The 22,017-nt window shown below is 42.0% G+C and overlaps 1 protein-coding gene across 1 annotated transcript in view; it reads right to left on the bottom strand.

The window, feature by feature from the left end:
* The window catches only part of LOC131030712 (uncharacterized), a 107,076-nt gene that overhangs the window by 41,856 nt on the left and 43,203 nt on the right, over window positions 1–22,017 (bottom strand). The gene's annotated exons all lie outside the window — the stretch shown is intronic.

Here is a 22,017-nt window from a genome sequence, read left to right as displayed (position 1 = left end):
CACCTTCATACTTGTCCACTGCTGGTGTAGCTATCTGCAATTTCCTGGATCCTGTCTCATCTCTGATCATCTTGGACATCTTAGTAGCCTTCCTCTTCTCTGTCATTTCTTGAGAATTTCCAACAAGGCTCTCTAAATCAATCACATTATCTTCGTCCTCGATCACAATCACCCTTGTTAGTCTCTCCTTTAACCAATCTGGAATGGCAGATCTTGTTTCTCTAACCTGTATCTCATTAGGCAATGTTTCTTCTTCTCTGAGAGGAGATGTTACTTCATTATCTTCCTTATCTTCATGTAGCTCATTAGCTTGGAGAGACCCACTTGGTGACCTTCGAGGTGCCTGTCCTTCTTTATCGTTCTATACCATTGATTCCATAGACTCCTCTATCTCAAGTGTCCTCTTCTCAGGTCGAGAAGATGTGCTGGATGAACGATCTCGGTTGGCCTCTTGCTTCTTCTTGGAAGATTCTCCTTTCTCAGGTCTCTCTTTCCTCTTCGAGCCTCTTGGATGGGGATTGCCCTCACTTACACTTCGAAGGTTGCCTTCGCTTGCATTTCTGGGATTAGGATTACCCTCACTTACACTTGCTCCTCCTTCAACTGGTCTTTCTTCCAAAGTGAAAGTCATAGATATGCCTTGCTCTCTCAACTTTTGATGCTGCACATCAACCCATCTGCGAGTACAAGACAAGACTGGAGCCATCAAAGCATCTAGATCCACAACCTCGGGTTCATTCCAATCTAGCCTCACTGATTTGCTTTCTCGATCATAAGATGATTGGAGATGTCTGCCACTGTCCTGAGCTTGGTCGGCCACTCTGTAAATTTTGCATTTTCTGATAAAGTCTAAAGGCAATCTAGAATGCATCTTTCTTTTCACTTCAAGGTCATCCAAGAGATTCATCACAAAGTCCTCTATTTGAAACTCATGCTTATATTTTCTTCCGACTGTCTCCTCTATATACCCATATGGATCAAAGCTCTCTCTCAAGGCAAAGAATGAAAATGAATATAAAGCTAACTCTTTCTCTGCATCATCCATGGCTAGAGCATTAGGACATACCTCAACTGAATTCCCTAATATGATAGGCACAGGAACTCCATTTCCATGTCTGTGTCTGAATGCTTTCACATAAGCTGCCAACTGTCTTGTTACCTCAAGTAACACTATTCTGTCTGTCGGATATCTTGGCAACATGTAGGGAGGTGAAGGACATCCATGAACTCTAATATATGTAAACTTCTGGAATTGGATAAACCATGCACCGTACCTCTTTACAAGCTCTTGTGCATCTTGAGATAGCCGATTGTGAATCCCGCCTTGCAATGTCCTGGTGATGTTCATCGTGAATGTATCATTGACTAACTTGTAGTTACTTCCTGGCGGATGATGCAAGTGAACATAGGAATCACAAACTCTGACCTCGCCAGGTCCTCTTCCAATCACTCCTCTGTGAGGTAGTCCCACATATTCAAAACTCCTGATCAAGGCATATATGATGTATGAACTCATGTGGAAGGACTTGGTAGCCTTCAATCTCCTTAACTGTACGTCCAAGCAATGGCTAATCATTCTAGCCCAATGGATTGTTCCTTTTCCCTGAACTATCACTTGGATGAAGTAAAACATCCACTTCTCAAAATAGAAGGCTTGAGGGGCTCCTGTGACACGGTTGAGTAGTGTTATCAAATCTTTGTACTCCTCCTGGAAGTCGATCCTATGTGGTGTGTTCGGAATCTTGCTCAGGCGAGGACGACTCTTGAGTAACCAATTCTTATTGATGATGCTTAGGCAAGTGTCTAGATCATCTTCATACATGGACCTGGCTCCTTCTAAGCTTTTATAAATCATATCTTTATGTTCTGGCAAGTGAAGAGCTTCACTGATAGCTTCCTCTGAAAGATAAGCAAAAGTGTCTCCTTCCTTGGACACTATCGATCTGGACTGTGGATCATAATGGCGGGCACACTCGATCATCAACTCATGACACTGGATTGCTGGAGGGAAGCCGGCCGCCTTGATAATGCCACTTTCAATTATCCTCCTGGCGACAGGTGACGGCTTGCCAATGTAAGGGACCTCTCGAAACTTATCCTCCTCTGCAATGGATATCTGGTTATAACCAGAAAATCCATCCATAAATGAGTATATTTCGTGCCCGACCACTTCCTCCAGAATGGTGTCGGTGAATGGTATAGGGAACTGGTCCTTGATAGTGACTGCATTGAGGCACCTGAAGTCGACACAGATTCTGATCTGATTGGCCTCTTTCTTCAGGGATATCACCATCGGGGATACCCGTTCGCTGGTTTGCACCTTAAAAATGATCCCTGCTTCGAGCATACGCTCAATCTCGTCATTTACCCTTGCCGCATAATTCTTGTTCATCCTGTACGGCCTTTTCCGTACAGGTATGGCTCCCGGTACCAAAGGAATCAGGAGTACACATAGTTCCGGTGGTATGCCCTTCAAGTCTTTATAGCTCCATGCAAACACGTCCTTATATTCCATGAAAATTTTAAATGCGGCAGCTTTTAATACAGGGTTCCAATCATCACCTACCAGAATATTCTTAGGCGCAGCTTCTTCACCAAGGATCGTGGCTTTTACGGAAGGCTCCTTGTACCGGTTTCACCATGTCAAACTTGTGTGCCGGTGCTTCATTTACGGGTGCGTCCCCTTCCATGTACTCTCCGTACGCTGGCGGGAACCTGTTCTCCTCTGGCTCCTCTAGTTGGAGCCTGTTACACTGGAACAACTCATAATCCTCCATCTGCCAATGGAAGAGTCCATTCAATGAGCATATGTCATCCTCTGAGCAACCGTCCAGTTCAAACACTCCTTCGTTATCTGGTTCCATGTTGTCTTTGCCTTTGTAGGAATCCCACTCCCATCTGTTTGAGTCTTCTGAATCAGAGTCCGATGCGAGCTCCTCGGTGACGGCCTGGTTCATGAGGTCAATGACGTACTTTCGTCCATCTTTCTCCATGGAGAGGGTGTTCTTCCAATTGTGATTCACCTTTGCTTTGACCAGCCACCCTCTCCCTAAGATGGCGTCGTAGCCCTTCTTCTTAAGTGGGATCACCACAAAATCTAGGACAAATGGTTGTGTTCCGATCGTCACTTGTTGTGCCATAAGTGTTCCTAGGGTTTTATCCCATGTTGGTCCGCGCCAAGCAAGTTAAAAGTTGGTGGCCATAGTGTCAATTTGCCAAGCTTCTTCCAGGTTTCTTCAGGAAGGACATTTACCCCAGACCCGCCATCTACAATGGTGTCCGTTAGGATGGTCCTGAGTATGCCCATTTCCACGACTGTTGGATGCCGACCGTTGTTCAATGTTAGGATCAAGGGGTTTGTTGCTGACCCGCCAGAGGCATCTGTACCCTGGGTTATCCAACTCTGCGCGGTTATTTGTACTAAACGCAAGAGTGTCGTACGTAGTTGAGGCATTGTTTCCAGAAGGTCCTTCACTTTTACGGGTATTTCTATCTGCAACATTTGCTTCAGAATATTTTCCTCTGCCTCCAAGCGTGAGGTACTTGCCGCCTTGTAGGTGTCCCTCTGTTGTGCCATCATCTCTTTCTCCACTTGGGCTTTCGCCTCCAGTGTTCGTTGTTTCTCCGTACATGGGTCAGGGTAGGTGCCTTTCTTCGTCTTCAACCTTGTGAGAGCCAACACCGGTTCCTCTGTTCCCGTTCCCTCGATGTTTAGTAGGTTGACCTCGAATTTTGGGCAGTTTTTGTCGTCATGATCTCTGGTCCACACCACTTACACAACTTTTGCAGGGTTTCTTCCATTGTGCAGTCTCTGGCAAAGTGCCCCCACTGGTTGCAGGCCCTACACTGGATCATTGGTCGCCCTTTTGCATCGTACTAGATCCGGTTCCGGTTGTTATTCTTATTATTGTTATTGCTTTTTCCTCCCCGCCGGTTATTCCGGTACCCACCAGATGATGCATTGTTATTGGTGGGCTGGGACGTGCCCGCTACTGCGGACGCTGACGGCTGCTCTTGTGTAGAGAGGATCTGTTGATTCCTCATCTTCATATTATAAGGGCATTCCTTCGTCGAATGTCCCATTATTTGGCAAATGTAACACCAGACCTTCTTCGGGCAAGAACCTTTCGTGTGCCCGTCAATTTTGCATTCAATACACGATAAATCGCCTTCCTTGGTTTTGCTCGTGCTCCCCTTCATTGTTTTAAACTCTATCATCATTCGCTCCATGTCTTTCTAGAGCACCTGGACCTTCTTGCTAGATTCCCCGCCGCTGTTGCTTTCTTCCGAGTTGTCTTCGTCGAACGAGGATTTGTCCTTCTTCTTTTTAGATGTTTTATGTTCACTCTCCAGGTCCATCGCCCTGTTGTTGTTTCGCCTATGGAAACTATTTCCGAGACATAGGAAGTAAATGCACAATATAGAATAAGAAATGCTAGTATGCCATAAGATAAGTGTTATAACTACAAAGTAAAAGTATATTTTCCTTCATATAGTCTCTAGTTACAATCATGATTTCCCGAGGGAACAAGATACAATATATAATACCCGAGGGGGTATGACCAACCGTTGCGTCCAACTGCCCTTCAGGTGAACTAACTGACTCCCATAACACACAATTATCAATGATGACACAACATAATGATGACACAATAACACAATTGATTATTACCGACTACATCATCCCCCCCAAAAAAGAAGTCGTCTCCTGACGACTCAAAACAAAATAGGGATGACATACATGACTATCAAAGACAAAATCAAGGAACAAACAAAGAAGGGGGCTGAGAAGGCGTCCCTGAATCAGCAGCAGGTGGTGGGGCTGAGAAAGATGTTGATGCCACTTGTGCTCGCAGGTCGTACACCTGCTGTGTCCGTATCCTCAAGTCCCGCCCTGCAATCTTCCTGTTCTCTATGGCAAGCTTAACCATCCTAGCAGCCTCTAGTACCACCTTCTCCTTCTCATCCATGGTCTCTCTAGCCTGCACCAAACTCGTACTCAGGGTCATCTTCTCCATTTTGGCGGCCTCCAACTCTGCTGCTAACTGGTACCTCTCGACAGTGAACTGAGTCGTTTCGGCTTCTAACTGAGCCCTCTCGACGTCCAAGTCTTTCTACACCTCCGCAACTCTGGTGGTCAACTCCTCCCGAGCTCTCTCGGCGGCCACCCGAGCAATCTCATGCCCTGCAGAAATGTGCTCCATACGACGAAGAGTGTAATACTCCTCCCTAAAAGCCTACTCAACCTGCCTCGCGAGAGACTCGACCCTACTCTCCACTACTGGCTCCCTCACTGCCCATGCATTCAACATCTCCGTTGTCTCAATCTCTGGCCATCCCCCTCCCTCGAAACAGGCAGCAAATGCCTGAGGACACCCCTCTCGTACAAACTTGAGCATCCGCTCCAACTCCTGGGCTGTGCTCTCCGAGGCCTCTGCCTATAGGGATGCTATGACCTCCCGCCCTCTGCGTACCTCATTCTGCAGATAAGTCTACACCATCTCCTGGAAGTATGTTTGCCCTCGACCAAGCACATCCTAGAGGTAAGCCTCCACGTCTACCCTGCCTGGGTGCCTGCTCTCCGTGTGAACCTCCACTCTGTCTGACGGGACCTCTATCTTCTGTGCAAGTGCCAACTCTCTCCCCTGCACTTCTGTCAAATGTGCCATATCTCCAGGGCGACCGTGGCTGTCTATGTCAACCACCTCTACGTCCTCCCGAGGGTCCCTGCTCCCAGAAGTTGCCTGTGGGGGAGAAATGGTAGTAGCCGGCCTAGGCGACATAGGTGTCATCTCCATCTCCCTCAGCCAACATTCCTCTTCGCCCATAGTACCTATCTGATCCTTCCCCAATTCCTGCGCCTCTACAGTGGGTACGGACTCCCCCACACCCTCGGATGGTACTACCTCTCTCACTTCCTCTGCTGCCACGACTAGCGGCACCATGTGAACCGGCGGCCTCTGTTGGCCCAAGGCCGGGATAGATGCAACCGTTACCGTCAGCGGACTCAAATGTGTTGAGGCTGTCAGCATGGCCGTAGCAAACAAGACTGGTGTGGATGCCCATACAGTCTCTGCTAGGCTCTCCTCACTATCTCCCTCTGAGTCACTCAAGGCTTCCGAGGTCTCATCCCTCCCACTGTCAATATCCTCAGACTCTGACGCCTCCTGCCTTTGTCGTTTCTGCCCCACCCCGGGTACCAACCCTATGTCAAGATGCCTCCACTGAAAAATATGTCGCTCGCCAGGTGCCAAGTTCCCCTCCGGCCAAATTTCCAGCTTGTTTGCTGGAAGCTGTGAAAGCGTTGCCTCCAAAAATAACCTAATGGCGTAGTGCGGCATATAAAACGTGCGATGCTGCAATGTCATGAACTCGAACATTTTGTCCACCATGAAAGATGCCCAACAAAACCACGCCCAGCCAAAACAAATAAAAATGCCCACGCCCAGCCAAAACAAATAAAAGTGCCCACGCCTAGCCAAAGACACAATTGCGAGGGAAAAAGAGATTACAGCCAGGAATAAAGGGAAAGGCGGCGTAACTACCTCAGGCATTGGAGACAGAAAGTAGGAGAAATGCATTCAGCAGGGAAAAGGCAGTGGAAGACGAATCTGCAGAAGAGCATGGATAAAACAGCAAGGGTTTTACCTTCAGGGGTGAGGGTTGCCGGTAGCAGCAAAAAGAAGCCACTGACGAGGAAAGCAACAGCCAGGGTTACAACCGACACGATTATATTCGAGGGAGTCAATGGAGGAGAGTGCAGGAGGTGGTGGCAGCAAAACCCTGACAACCATGACGTAAAAAATTGGTTAAGGAAGGCAGGAGAGCATTGGGTGGTTCAGATGCCGGTTTTTCAAATCAAGAAATTTGAGCCACCGATGCGGACAATGATAGCAGCATTCGACCCCAACACCAGGAAAAGCACTTTCGAGTATATGAAGCACACAGTCACAGTCTCCTTCATGGCTACCGACTTCACCAAGGTATTTGGCATACCCGGGAGGAATGGGAAGAAAGTAGATATGAAGGCGCAAAAGATGAACACGGACGCGGACCAGAAAGAACATTGGATACGCATGGTCTCCAAAAATCTTACACCAGCGGAATTTGATTCCATAGCCAAGGCCACTAACCATGTTACAATACCATAACCTTACTTACAATATTCTTCTCTCTCTTCATCTCACAAATGAGATCTTACATATATACCAGAACCTAAGACCAAATGTGTAGGTCGGCTTACTAAGAATATTTACAATAAAATCAATTATAAATAAGTCAAGATGCGATGCATCATGTCGGCTCAATACATTTACAACAATATCCAATTAATAAATCATCTTCATAACGTGTCGTGCTGATCTAGAATAGATAATGCATGCCGGTCCATAACCTAGACCAATTTGTCGGTAACAGCAAATATGTCAACCCGATTAGACCATTTACCAAAATACCAAAACCAAGTATCCAAACCATGTCTTCGACATAACCAAGTGATCTTCAGATGATAACAAGTCATCCTTATTGCCGGTGAACAATATAACCTACCGGTGAACGGTATGCCATAAGATAAGTGTTATAACTACAAAGTACAAGTATATTTTCTTTCATATAGTCTCAAGTTACAATCATGATTTCCCGAGGGAACAAGATACAATATATAATACCCGAGGGGGTGCGACCAACCGCGTCCAACTGCCCTTCGGGTGAACTGACTGACTCCCATAACACACAATTACCGATGATGACACAACATAATGACGACACAATAACATAATTGATCATTCCCGACTACAGTTGTAAGCATCATTGTATGATGCGGGCGGTACAAACTTCATTTATTTCCGAAGAGAAGGCCTCAATCCTTCCACAAACCATCTCTTCTTCAACCCGTCTGCTGGCTAGCTATCCATCTTCCCCAACAACTCTTTCAGCCTCCGGCCATACGCACGGACCGTCTCCTTTTTGCCTTGTTTTGTATTGTAGATTTTGGCCACAATTTCATTATCGTGTCGTAGTAGCCGAAACTCTACTTGAAATTCTTTTTGTAAGTTAATGTCGGAGTACCAATCAATGGCTACTCCCCTCAGTGTGGCTGGAAATTGCAGCACCCACTCAGCCTGGTCCACCACCCCATTGGCGGACCAGATGGTCTCACATGTATGGCAATGTCGTACGAGGTCTTCCTTTCCATCCCCCGCAAACTTTGGCAATTTCTGTTTGTTTGCCATCACACTTCTTGGTTGCGCTATGCCTGTGCCTCCCGAACCCGACCCTCCAGAGGTTGGTCCTCCAAAAACAGGTGCGTTGGTTCCTACTACGTGACTCTGACTTCTAGGATTGGATGTCGCCGAGCCAAACAGATTGCTTCTCGTACCGTGCCCCTGTGTCCCTCTGACACCTTCGGCCGCACTGGTATCCTCGACCTCTATGTTCTCGGTTTCAATCCCCTTCTCGTCTCGTTTCCCCTAAATGGTGTGTACGGATCGACCACACTCCCGTCACCGATCTCCTCCAATGTGAGGGACAAATCCCCCAACCATTTCCTAGTGGTTTCGATTAGCACCGCATCTTGGCCCTCGCCAGAGCCATTGCTGCCATTTCCGCCGCTTCCTTCCTCGGCAATTCTCTTGAATCTTCTTCGTTCTGCTTCTTGTTCGAGAATTAATGCTCGTTGGGCGGCTTCAAAATCCCCTACGTATTCCATTTTGTTTTTGTCCTTATTTAGCAAATTGGGCATTAATTCTAAATTCTCCTTATGAAATAGAACAAGACATCATATTAAAAAGAACACTTTTATTAATTCATCCCTGGTATGTGATGTATGTCACTGACATACTCATTACAATGGGGGTGTTCTTGTTTATTCTCCTTCGCCCGTACACAGTTCAGGGATTATTTACCTCTTGCTCGGTTTCATCGCGCTCCTCTTCTTGGCGCTCGTAAAACTCCTGTAGGATTTGTTGTCGTCGGTTCTCCCAATAGGTGTCTTCCCTGCGGTTTTGAAGAGCCAAAAATGTATGTGCCAAAAGGTTGGGCAAGTTGCTCATCAAACGATTTACCGCCTGGCTTATACCAAGCGCACTCCACACAGCATCCTCTGGAACATCCTCGATGGTGCCTTCTCTTCGTACGTGTGTTTCAATCACCGCCTCGAGGATGCAGGAGAAATCTTTCGTAAGTGCTAGTTCTCCCTCGAACAGTTCTTCAGGCTCTTCGTCAGGGTTACTGCTCGTCCCTTCGGGCAATGGTTGTCCCATTATCCACGTGCCATGTAGTATATTCTCGTGCTCCAAATTAATTTCGGCAACAGCGCCAGATGTTTTCCCCTACGAGTGTGAGTGTGTGTTTAGTGCATTGCAGATAACCAGAATATGACAATATACATAGATGCAAACAAATAGATGAACTCAATACTGCATTCTTATTGATAACATGTGCCAGTGCATCAGATAACATCAAGCCTGTACTATCCTACCTCAAACTGGAAACAAGGACGACTATATAGGTGTCGACACGGTTACCCGATGCCAACTGCCGGCAACCGTCAGTTAACCGCCGACCTTTAACACACAAATTAACACATACGTAATTACCCGACAACAACTAGCTTGTTGTAAACATAAGCCCCTTGTGTTACCAACAAAACACATCAATCGCTAAGCTATCCCGCAGTCAAGACCTGACATTTGGAACCTTGAGGTTGTCCCCTTTGATCATCTAAAATAGCATTAGGTATTCCTTATGCAAGAGAGAATAGGATACTCAACATTCTATCCTGCGTTGACCGGAAGGAATTGGTAATCCGACTTTAGCCTTGTCAACAGATTTGGCGCTAGAAAGAGGGCACCCTATTAGGACCTTGCAGCAAGTTGATTCTATTATTGCCCTTTTAATGCTACATTTGGGATATGCTAGATCCCTGTGACACCAAAAAATACCCAAAAAACCAAAAAATCTGAAAAAATACCAAAAATTTTTGAGTCAAGATGTGGGAGCAGCAACTTTGTAAAGATGGTCTTTGGGCTGATCTCTCCCAGTTTCATGAAAAGATTGGGTGCACAACTGTATCCTAGGAGGTTATTTGAGTTTGCATCCGTAGGTAATTGTAGGATTCATGACACAATGGAGCACGAAGAGTTATAGTGCTTGACATTTCTATCAAGAGTCGAGCTAGCGCTGTAGGGACACATCTTTTTTTGGGATATCCCCAAGTCAGAGGAGCTCATACAACCGGATATTCCCAATCCTCCATCAAGCATTGATGAGTTTACATGATTTAAGAATCTGATTGAGAACCAGTTTGGTCTCAATGAAGAATTATGCTTGGAGAGTGTGTTGTCACCTTAAAGGTGCAGAATTCATCGCACCCCTCATTCAGAATTCACCTGCTCATTATGCATAGAGGCAGTCAATCAAGTCAAAGCCCAGTACGGACTCCCGGAATCACCATACGAGTGCATCGCAAGCAAAGTGTGGACTGCATACCTTGCTACTGATGAGTACAGAAGAATGCAAGATCGCAGCAGCACCACACTTTCTGAGGGTGAAAAGATGCAGTTGACACGTGCTGACCAAGATGAACCTGTCAATCACACTGTGGCAGCAGATGACAGTGTTGTCCTTGCACCTAAGGAAGGGGTTTTTAAATAAGCAGATCAAGTGAACCCTCGGATCAGCCACAAGCTGAAGAACAATCTGAGGAAGCCCCACCAATGGAGGATACAGTCCAACAGGTAGTTGGGGATGTTTTTAAAGACCAATCCATCGAAGAATCCTTGTTGTTTAAGGATGTGTTGACTGAAACACATAAGGATGCATGGTTTATGCAACCTAAAGATGCAACGGAGGATGATGCACTCCACTTTCCTGAGTTTGAGTTCGAGACTGCTTTTTAGCCTATGCAACCCTCTGATGAAATTGATGCTGCTTTGCACATACCGGACGCAAGCAGGATATTGCACCATCAGTTGCGACCTCCTGAAGCTGCTGAAGATCTCCCGCCGCTCGACACCCTGCATGACTCAGAAACGCGCCAGGTTGTTTCTTTCCTTTCTGCTGTTAATTCTGAAAATTTTCAATTTGATTTTGAATATTTTGGGAAAGCAACCTGTAAATGGATTAACCATGGACCTAATGAACTTCCTTAGCTGTTAATATTGCTCGATGTCATGATTAAACCTGAGAGTGGCCAACTGAAAATTCTCTTTTCAGAATACAAAGACAAGCCAGCTAGACTTAGGACTAACCCCACTGCCCTGTTATTGCTGCACGTACTAAGGAATCATCCTGGGTTAGGGACTCATGCATATAGTCCACATTTTGTACTATCAGTTTCTCCTTGTATATAGTTAGTTTAGGTTTTCTTTTTTGTTAGTAGTTTGTTTTCTTCTTTTAGTTTAGATTTCCCGTTTTTTTATTTAGTTTAGTTTGCTTTGTTTTCGGCAGTATAGGTTTGCTTTCGGAAGGGGTTGTCTCCCTGTCATTTTTGTAGGGGTATGTTTGTTTTGCTCAGCTTTGACGTATAAAGTCAGGATGTTTTATGGTCTATTTCTTGGATGTCGACTTTGGTAGAGAACCTAATTGACGATTGCCCCCATAGTTAGTTCATTTGGTCTAAAGCTTAGTCATTTAAAAAATTTAGTTTCTTACTACATCTCATCACCAACATTGCAATCACTGCACATTTAATGCTTAATTTTGCTTAGGTTTGTTGTTTTGTCAAAGGGAAGTCATTGCAAGTGAAAATTTTGAAGCTCTGCTTCAGCGACCACTGTAACGCTCAATCCCACGTAGGCTTCATTGCTTACCACCAAAAGTGAAAAAGTGAAAACAAAAGAAAAAATCAAAAGAAAAGAAATTGAAAAGCAAAGAAATATCAAAAACACTTGGCTTTGGGAGTGCAGACACCTCTATCGGTATTCAAAAAGAAAATTTACCGGAAATAGAGCAATCTCTATGAGCTTACAGGCGATAACTTCGTCACGGCTATAGACGCTCGCTGGCAGCGAGGCAACATCCAAGTTGCTTATGAAGATAGAGTCACCCTACGTAACTTGCCATGATCGAACCATGATGTTTCAACTTTCTTTAAGCTGGAATGAACTTCACTACACACACTTGATTTTCAAGATTGGTGACTTGATTCAGTTTGCGATCTCATTTTACTTTGAATCTGTCTTTTGTCATTAGGGTTGGTCTGCGGTGGGTTAAACCAAAGATTCTGGGTTCGATCTGGATAGTCATCCTTGAAATGTTCAGGAACATTTCCCAGCCGAGACGCCATTTGTTGTGTGTACTGCACCACATCCCCGTCCTTTTGCCAGGGACACCCAATTTGCCTACCAGGTAAAGAGAGAGGAAACTCCCGGAATAGTTGAGCTTGTCAAAGCCTTCCATGGCCAATAATGCATTGAATGTGCGTTGTTTGTGCTTCAACCAAGTTGAATCCTGGTTGCAAGCAAGTGGAAGTCGAAATTTTGAAGGACATGAGATAGGATCTAAAGTCTTGTCTAAGAGCCAAATGCCCAAGTCCGACCCTTTGTGAGGCCAAGCGGATATGAAAGGTGAAGAACACAATGGATTTGAATGTCTTCCTTCAGACCACCTCAATCACCAAAAATCCCCGTGTAGTAGAGAAAGTCCCGAATAAAAGGCTTTGTGTTTCAATGTCAAGTGAAATCTGACCTTCTAAACCCCAGAATAATCCCGAAATTGAAGAAACTCGACATTTTTGTGAGTTTTGCAAAGTGCAAAGAGAGAGACATTTCAAAACAGAGATCGCACATTTTCACTAAAAAAAAAATTAGTTTACTTAGCAATAGGCGAAGTCACTTGAGAAGTTCGACATTTTTATGAGCTTTGTAAGAAATAAAGATCTTGCATTTCGGCTCAAAATGCCAAAGTAACAAAGGGAGGCATTCATAAGAAAATCGCACAAATCCTTGAAAAAGATCGAATTTCTTCTTAAGGAAATGAGCGAGGGCAAAGTTTGGCATTATTTTTAACTTTGCAAGAACAGAAAGTTCGCACAATTCCCTGTAAAAGCCCAAATTTTCTTAAGTGAAAATCAAATCAAAGTCAGCATTTTTAGTTGTTTTCAAGGAACAAAAATCGCACTAACGCTTTCAAAAAACCAAATTCTGGAAAAGCCCGAGTTTTGCAAGTTCAAAATAAAAAAGGGCCGTATAAAGAAAGAGTCGGCGTTTTTATTTGTTTGTTCTGCGAGAAGTAAAAGAGCTCGCAATTCTCTTTATAAACCCGAGTCTCCCTCAAACGCAAGCGATAAAGGTAGAGAAGGGCAAAACGCGAAAGAGAAGTAAGGCAGTTTTACCCAAATTGTGAGTTTTAGCGATGAAAGGCATTCTCACATTTCTTCTTCAAAAGCCCGAGTTTTCCAAAGGGAGCCGAGTTCTATCAAAGTTGGGGGTTTGTTTCTTTGTGTTCCAATCAAACGACTTGGTGTTTAAAGAAAGTAGGGTTTATTAGACCAAAGAAAAACTAAAATTGCGCATTTTCTCTCCAAGGGCCGAGTTTTACCCTTTCACTGAATCGGCCAAGTAAAAGAGAAAAGGGGGATTCGAATTAATATAAAAAGTGAATATTTTTATCTTGCCCTTTTATTCGCCAAAACGAAGCCCGACATTGCCTTGGAAAAAATTTAAATTTTGTTAGAATTGTTTATATTTTTCGAGGTGATTGATTCAAGTCGAAATTGATTGTTTGCAGATAGACGTCATCGGGAAGGACTAAGGTGGCAACCTAAAGCGCAGATTGAGGACATGATCGCGATAGACGCCGGGAAGCGAAGATGTGGAGGGCAAGATCAAAACGACAATCCCAGATCCCTGCCAATGAAGAGCTCATTGCATAGCTAAAAGCAAATGCTGAAGATACACGCCACAACTGAACCACAATTTGAAGTCCACCAGCAAGATTGAAGATAGGAGAAAACTCAAAGGGCTACAAAGTGTATGCATTCTTAGAAATACAAAGCTAGAATTGATCCCAGAAAATCAGTTTGTAAAACTGAATTGTTACAATGTAAATGGCTACCTGTGGGCCTTGTTTAATGTGTACATAGTTCAGTTATTCCTCAACTACCCGATTGACCAAATTGGTGACAAATAGTGGTCGGTAGCTGAGGAGGTAGTTGGGAGGACAACTAAAAGTTAATAGGTATGGGTTAAAGCTGCCAAGCTTCTAGAGGGTTGATCAGAGCCATTGGATGCAGTCAAACTTGGCCTTTCATTCAAATTGTAAAATCTATGAAAAGGGTATTGCCTCTCATTGTAAAGGGTTGGATTTTTAGTAGTTAGAATTTGTTAGGTTTTTAGGAATTAGATTTTAGAATAGTTAGATGCAATCTTCAGATGAGGAGTTGAATGGGACTGCTGGAAGAAATTGTTGTAATGACAGCTAAAATCAACATATGAACATTGAGTCTAGTGTTTGTTATTTTGGTTTTCTGTTGTTTGCATGGTTTCCCACCAACTGGTTAAGTAGAGTTCAGTGATTTTAATGGCGAAATGTGGGGAGTATTTGATGCATTTCAGGTTCATACCATTGGGAACCTGCTGATTGTAGGTCACTGTGTATGGTTAGTTTGAACCCAAAACTGTGCTTAGTTCAATTCTAGGTATTCGACCTAGGTTGCGCCAAAATTGGGTGCCTGAATGAGTACCACCAGTCTGAAAATCCTTCATCCCCTTGGAACTTGCACTGTTCTTCTCGAATTGTGAGGGTATCTCTGGCAAAACAAGAATTAGTTTATGGAAATCTACCTACCAGCTACATTAACTGTTATCATCACTGTCCTTAGGATCCCATAACCCTTCTCTTTTGCTTTTATTTTCCACAGTTTGAGAATCGCAGCACCGTTGGATGCAAAAAGCTTGTTGTAAATGTAAGCCCCTTGTGTTACCAACAAAACACATCAATCACTGAGCTATCCCGTAGTCAAAACCTGACATTTGGAACCTTGAGGTTGTCCCCTTTGATCATCTAAAAAAAACATTAGGGATTCCTTATGCAAGAGAGAATAGGATTCTCTGCATTCTATTTTGCGTTGACCAGAAGGAGTTGGTAATCCGACTTTAGCCTCGTCAACACAACATAATGAAAGCTATATATTTAAGTAATTAAAATGGTCTTTTCCTAATCTCTTCACTCAGTTTCCTTGTAGGTTCAGCAATATGGAACAATATAATGAAGTGTAATGTCCCCTTCTTAGTGGTGAGAAGTTCAGTTGGCCATTAGCCTATTCCGGAGACCTATAGGCTAACTAGAAGCAGAAATTAGGGTTTCCAACTTTTGTGGATGTCATGTCCTGTCCTTGATCGTTATATATATCCTAGATGAAACAATTATTATTACTATTAATATAATAATTATTAATGAATGCTTATTTGAAATTTATTTACTTATTAAATATTATTATTTATTTAATATTTATTAATATTAAATGAGGAAATAAATGATTAATAATGAATATATTAAATAAGGTTAGTATATTTAATATATTAAATGATGAAGAATTAATTATTAAATAATTAAATAATGTTAATTATTAACTAGTATTAATAAGTTAAAAGAGTTAACGCCATGTTATTTCCCCCGCGGGAAGTGGTGGGACGGGAGTCGCAGCCATGTGCTGCGACTACCGTCACACCCCTTCCCACGGAAGGGATCCCGTGGCGGGACGCAACCCCTCCATCCACGGGTATAAAACGCGACAAGCTTGCAGACCGAAGGGGGCACAGGAGGAGTAGGAAGCAAAAATAACCGTTAATACTATTGGTCTTTCCATCTTTAAGGCTGAGAAGAGGAGGGAACAAGAGCGCGAATTTACATTGCTAGACGAAGAACTCCAAATTCTACCAAGTGTCATTACTTATCAAGAATATCGATTAAGAGTCATTAGTAATCAATTAGTCTATATGGCAAATTGGTAACTATATACCAAAATCAACAACAGTCAAGAGAAACTATTTAAGCTGCGATCGCAACAATTAAAGATATGGTAATGAAGTGACATCGATTAAGAGAGAAGACTAATCCTTAGTATATCTGAAAGGATGTGATTTGCGTATAAAGTGACCCATGGAGAAAGGGAGACGTGTCTCTTCGGCCTTCAAACAATGCAATCCTTCAATCTTGTAAGATATTTAATGAAAGATAGGAATATGGATAGAAAGGGGGAACATGCACGGAGGAAGAGCAAACGGGAGGAAGAGAGGCTGCAGACCGCGAAACAGATAAGTGGTTGATTTACACGTCACAGGGATATATATGTGTGTGGACGTGTGTGCCACACACACACACATATATTTATGATGGTTCTGTCGTATGTGATAGTATACCAATCTCTTTGATAGAGTTATAATTTTATAATAATATTGTCTCATGTATACGTAGCAATAGATATATGTATGTATGCAGGATATTTGTGTGTATATAGGATCAATAATAGTAATTAAGGAATATGTAGATGCAAGCATGAAAAATAGATGATAATGAAATAAAAGTGTTATATGAATAACAATAATGTGGCTATATGATGGAGGCTATTGGGAGGAAATTCCCTTAGCCTAATTCAGGAATTATGATAATCCCTGGTAGGCAGTATATACTGAGTACTCATATGCATATATGTTAAGGGCTTGGGTGTCAAAAGCTCACCCAAGAAGAGACGGATCTGGTCGGTCCTCTCTAGTAGACTTGGATGATAAGATGTATCATCCAAGGCAAGGAATTGATCATATATGACGATCTTCCTTGGTAGGCTTGGATGTAAGATGTTATATCCAAGACAGGAATCGAATTATCCATCAATTTCCTGGTAAGGCTTGGAACCATGATGGGTTCCAAGAAGGCGGCATTCAGGAATCGAATTATCCAACAAATTTCTGATAAGGCTTGGAACCATGACGGGTTCCAAGAAGGCGGGCATTACAACCGCCTAAGGACATGTCCCAATATTGCATTCGTATCCTTTTTATTAAATAAGAATTGAGATTAGTTTTAATTAAGTAATGGAAGTTTAATTGCAAATTAGATTAGTTATATATATGTATATTTTGTTGCATTCTATCAGTCTATTTTGCAAGAAAGTGATCTCTAACTAGTAGGGACATTACAGTGGAGGTCTACATGAGCCGTGTGATGATTGACTAGTTGGAATTCTACGATTCAGACTGTGGATTCCTTCTAGGTTTTCTAAGAGCTTCGCAAGGTGTGACATGCATTCAATTCTGGGAAGTTTTCAGAACTTACTATATTTAGTAAGTTAATGGCAACCATCAGGGTTTCTAGGTTTATCTGGGTTTTCTGAGCTCATCCACGAGGTTCGAAGAGCAAACTTTTTGGAGTTGTTTTCAAGACTTACTATTTTTAGTAAGTGCTATTTCAAGCAGTACTATTTTTAGCAGTTCAATGCAGAGCTCCAACCCAGTTCAATCTTGATGGTTTTCAGCACTTCAACTTCCAGCTCAATTTGGCATTAATTAGTTTTTGAATTGAAGGTGATTTATTATATATTAATACCGCATCCTAAGGTTTTAATATTTAATTTTTATGGTGGATAACTTAGGAAGAGGAAAAGCATATTTTTGTTCAAAAGTCTTATTATTTCTCCTAAGTCAGGTGGTGCCAAGGATGAAAAGTATTTCATGTTTATAATGTTTTTATGTTGTAACATGTTGACCAAGGAAAAGTTCGACTAGAGGACTTAAGGAGGGGCCGCCAAGTCTTGGAGTGCCATGAAATGAAATTCAAATGAAAAAAAAGAGGATTTGGGCGCCATGTGAATTTAAATTTGAGCCTCTTGAGTCTATAAATATGAGTGTCGGGCTTCTCATTTGTCATCCATGAAGAAATTATAACGAAGTGCAGCCGAAATTTGGAATGAAGCTTCGGTGAATGCATACCTCCTAGCTACCGCTTGATTTCTTGATTGCAATACAGCAACTAGTCGAGCTTGTGACCTCTCTTCATTCAGAGGAGTGGATTGAAGAACAATGTTGCAGATTTATGTATCAATTTCAGATGTTTGGAGTTTTTTTTTAGCGTTCATGTTGCTGGTTTGTGTGTGTGCTGAAGTAGAAATCTGTCCGTGGGTCTCGGTGTGTTCGCCAAATCATTATGGGTATTGGCTCTAATTATTTCTACCCCCTAGGTGATGGAGTCTACCAATTTGCACCCTTGAATTTAATAATGCAAATCGAACTTTCTTGCTAGGCCGTACCACTTCATGGCTGCCTCGGGATGTGTGCTAAAAGTTTTTGACGTCTATGCTGCGTTCTAGTCTTGTCACCTCTATCATATCTTTCATTTGCTTATGTTCTTGTGTCATTCGGTGGTGTTTTGGGCGAGTTATGAGCATTTCAATGATTTATGTGGTGGTTGTTTTCTGCGTGTTATGCGTACTGGAAATTTCTTTTTAAAAATAGGAGTCAGTGGTGTGGTATTTTTCAATGGGTGTGTTTGAGTTTGTTAAGTGTGTTAAGCTTGGAAGTATTCATCTGTAGTGGACAGTATCATCTCTCTATTCTAAGATTCATATCTCATCATTGTAAGGTTGGATAGTAGTACTATCAACCATTTCTGGATTGTGAAGCAAATCCTGCTGAAAAGTGGAAGAGGCTGGCTTGCCGCCTACATTTGGATTTTGTAATACTGTCCTCCCGCTACACAAGCGGTAGAGTGATTGTTAATTTCATTCCTATCCTCCCGCTGGATAAGCAGTTGAGTGATTGCTATTGTCGTTTTCTTGGCTTGTCCTTGGATAGACAAGAGGAGGGGGAATGCTTAGGAGTAGCAAGGGTGAGTTGATTGTTTCTTTGGCTAAAAACTTGGGTGTTTAAACTCACAACATTGTAGAAGACCTTGCTCCCCTTCTTGGAATAGACTTAGCAACAAAATCTTAACATTCCTAACTTGGTGACTAAAGGATATTCAAAGAATATCATTGACTTATTGAACTCTAAAGCCTTAAGTCGCTAGGCCATTAATAATATCATTTTAGACATTTAATACCTTTTTTTAAAATTTCAACAACACTGAAATTTTCCATACCTATCGAGAAGGCAACCAGGTGGCTAACCTTATAGCCAACTTGGGTTGTTTGATTGACGACTACAATCAGTGGTTGAAATTAAACCCATTCATCATAATATAAAATTTTAATTAGACATGAAAGAGGAGATCAATCATGATGTCAATCGATCTTTTGTGTGAGGCAAAGATGGTTTGTCACAAGCCAAGGTTGTAGAAAGCACCAAAGCAACTTTGTTGGTAATTATCATAGGATTGAATTAAAAGATTTTGACAACACTCTTAGCAAGTATAGTCTCGTCTTTTGTTTGATTGCTGATATTTAGGTTGGCAAAATCAATACCAAAGTTCCTAGAAACTTTGCCAGTATTGGTGGCAACAAAACATGGAATTGAGCCTTCCTCTTGTGAACTTATACGCAAGAATACCACCATTTGAAACAACTTAAGAAGGGGTGGCTTGTCCTATTTTTTGGAAGCCATGAACGGATTTGAACATGTCTAATGAGTTTACCAAGTCTTGGAAGGCAAGAGTACTCTATGTTGAGGGTATCTCTTTCTCCATTACTAAAGAGTTAGCTCAGGCTACAAGTCTTTAGACGAATGGACTAAAGTTGCAGATGACCACTAAATCAAGGAAACACAAGCATATGAATGCATTCCTTCAAAAGGAAGAAAAGGTTAGATTTCAAAAGTGTTTTAGCAAGGATAAATTACCTAAACCATGGAACAAAGTAGTTGTCTTCATTAGATACTTTACACTAGATGGAAGGTACAAGAGGGTTTGTTCCTAGCATTTTCCAATGCTTAATCACCTTTGAAATAGGATTAGAATGATTTTTCCATTTTTATTTTAAGTTTTTTGGAGCAATCAGTGGTTAATGTGTTATTGGGCAAGGCTACTATGCCTCTTCATCAAGGGGTAATTTATTGTTTGTATACGTTTGAGCTTGTTAAGATTCAAGTCCCTACCTTGTACCCCAAAATTGTCAATCCCTCTAAATTGCCTCATAGAAGTAGTCAGCCCCTATTCCTCACACCATTAATGGTTCCCTTGTTCAAGACTCAAAAAACCCTTTCACTAGAGGTTAATATTCCCCACTTGTTATCTTTCCCCACTATTCTCCCAAAATTGTTGTCACTAATAAACCTAACAAGGTTGCCATGTAGCCATAGAACCCAAAGACTAAAGATGGTTCTAGGGTTATTCAAATTTTGGTGTCCCCAAGGCCTCCCAGCCTATTGAAACCCCTCCTATTGATACTCTTTCTCTAGGGAGAGACAAAAGTAAAAGTGTCGATCTAGAAGGGCCTTCTTGTAGTTTGCATACTGACCTAGGGTTGATGAGAAACTGACCTCCAACAAACTTGTGAAGGAAAAAATGCTCCTAGGAATACTCGGTTAGAGGACAATGTTCATAACTTTAGTGGCAATCCCTATTGTCAAAATTGTGTAGATCTCAAAGAAAGGATTCAAGCCCTTGAGGATAAATTTGATCTCCAAAATAACATCCTGAGTGGTTTCTTTGGCAGCTCTCAAATCTTAAAATCAAAATGCAAGATATTCATACTGCTCACCGTAAGGAGAATATTGAAGGAGATATTAGCAAGGTGGCTTTTGATCAGGATTTATGGGATGAATAAGTAAACAAGTTCTCCACTACGTTCAAATAATAGGAAAACCTCAATTAGAGGACGACTGTGCTATAGAAAAATCAAGATGATTGTAGAGAAATATTGCAGAAATTGTGGAGTTCAGCAAAAACACAATTAAAACTTTTACAACCAGCCTATTTGTCCTTCAATCTAAACTACAAAATAGAAAAAGAAAGGCAACTGGTGATGGGTCAGCCAACAAGGCTAGGGCTAAATACTCTAACCCCATGCATGGTATCATGAATTGGATGATGAAATTCTAGAAAGCTTGTTTGAAGTCTAGGTCAATTTCATTACCAGAGTAGCATTGTCTCTCCTATTCAAAAACCCACTTTTTACATTAATTAAAAACATCATGGAGGTGCTCATGAGGTGTGGTAGCATCTTCTCCTATGGGCAAGGGATCTTAGTGCAACATCCACAATGGAGTCCCATACTGCAATAGGTACATGGGATACCAAACAATCTCTAATATTCCAAGTTGCGAAGTGTCTTGGAGCAACCATAGGTTAATTTACAAGTTTCTAGGAAGACAAAAGGGAAAACATGAGAAATGCATGAAAGCAATGCACCAAGATTTAAATATTTCTATCTATTGCTGGAACCAAATAGACAAAAGAAACAATAGTCTACAGACAGTCAAGATAAGCACATTACTAGTAATATAGAATACATATATTCATTTACACCACATAGGAGCAAGACAAAAATGAAATAGACACAACTTCTATTTATATTCTTGAAATGATACAAATCTATATACAAGAAAAAGACTTGAAGATATGGAAACATGAACAAGTCTAATTTATAGACTTAAGTTCTTAACAGATTACCAAAAAAAATGAATCAAAAATTACAAACAAGGAAGCTATTAAGCACAAAGTATGTGAAATTCTCTCGTGAAAAAAAACAAGAAGATCTTATTTACAAAAAAGGGAGACATAAAGACCAAATGAACAGAAAAATTCAACACTCTGCAACAGGACCAATTTTTTTCTTCCACAAATCTCAAGTAACAGAAGATTTGGCCTAGAAAATATCCCTAATTGGGTGCATGCAACCACCTGCAACTGCCTAATTCACCAAGGGAATGGCCACATGTACAGCATTTGCAAATAGGAACAGCCATTTTTCTTGAAACTGTAAAGAGTGGTTTGAGCTTTGAATGCGTCAATATGGGGATTTGATCTTTAAAATTTGATCCGACCTCAACTTCTGCAGCACTAAATTCATTCTTGGCATGTACTCTTGAGAATTGCAAGTCAATAGTTGAGTGAATGCCTTCACTATGCTCTTTACTCTATTGCAAC

The sequence above is a fragment of the Cryptomeria japonica genome, chromosome 4 (assembly GCF_030272615.1).
Source record: "Cryptomeria japonica chromosome 4, Sugi_1.0, whole genome shotgun sequence".
Taxonomy (NCBI): Eukaryota; Viridiplantae; Streptophyta; class Pinopsida; order Cupressales; family Cupressaceae; genus Cryptomeria; species Cryptomeria japonica.
Note: the sequence above shows the minus strand (reverse complement) of the source record. Positions and strands in the feature narration are given on the sequence as shown.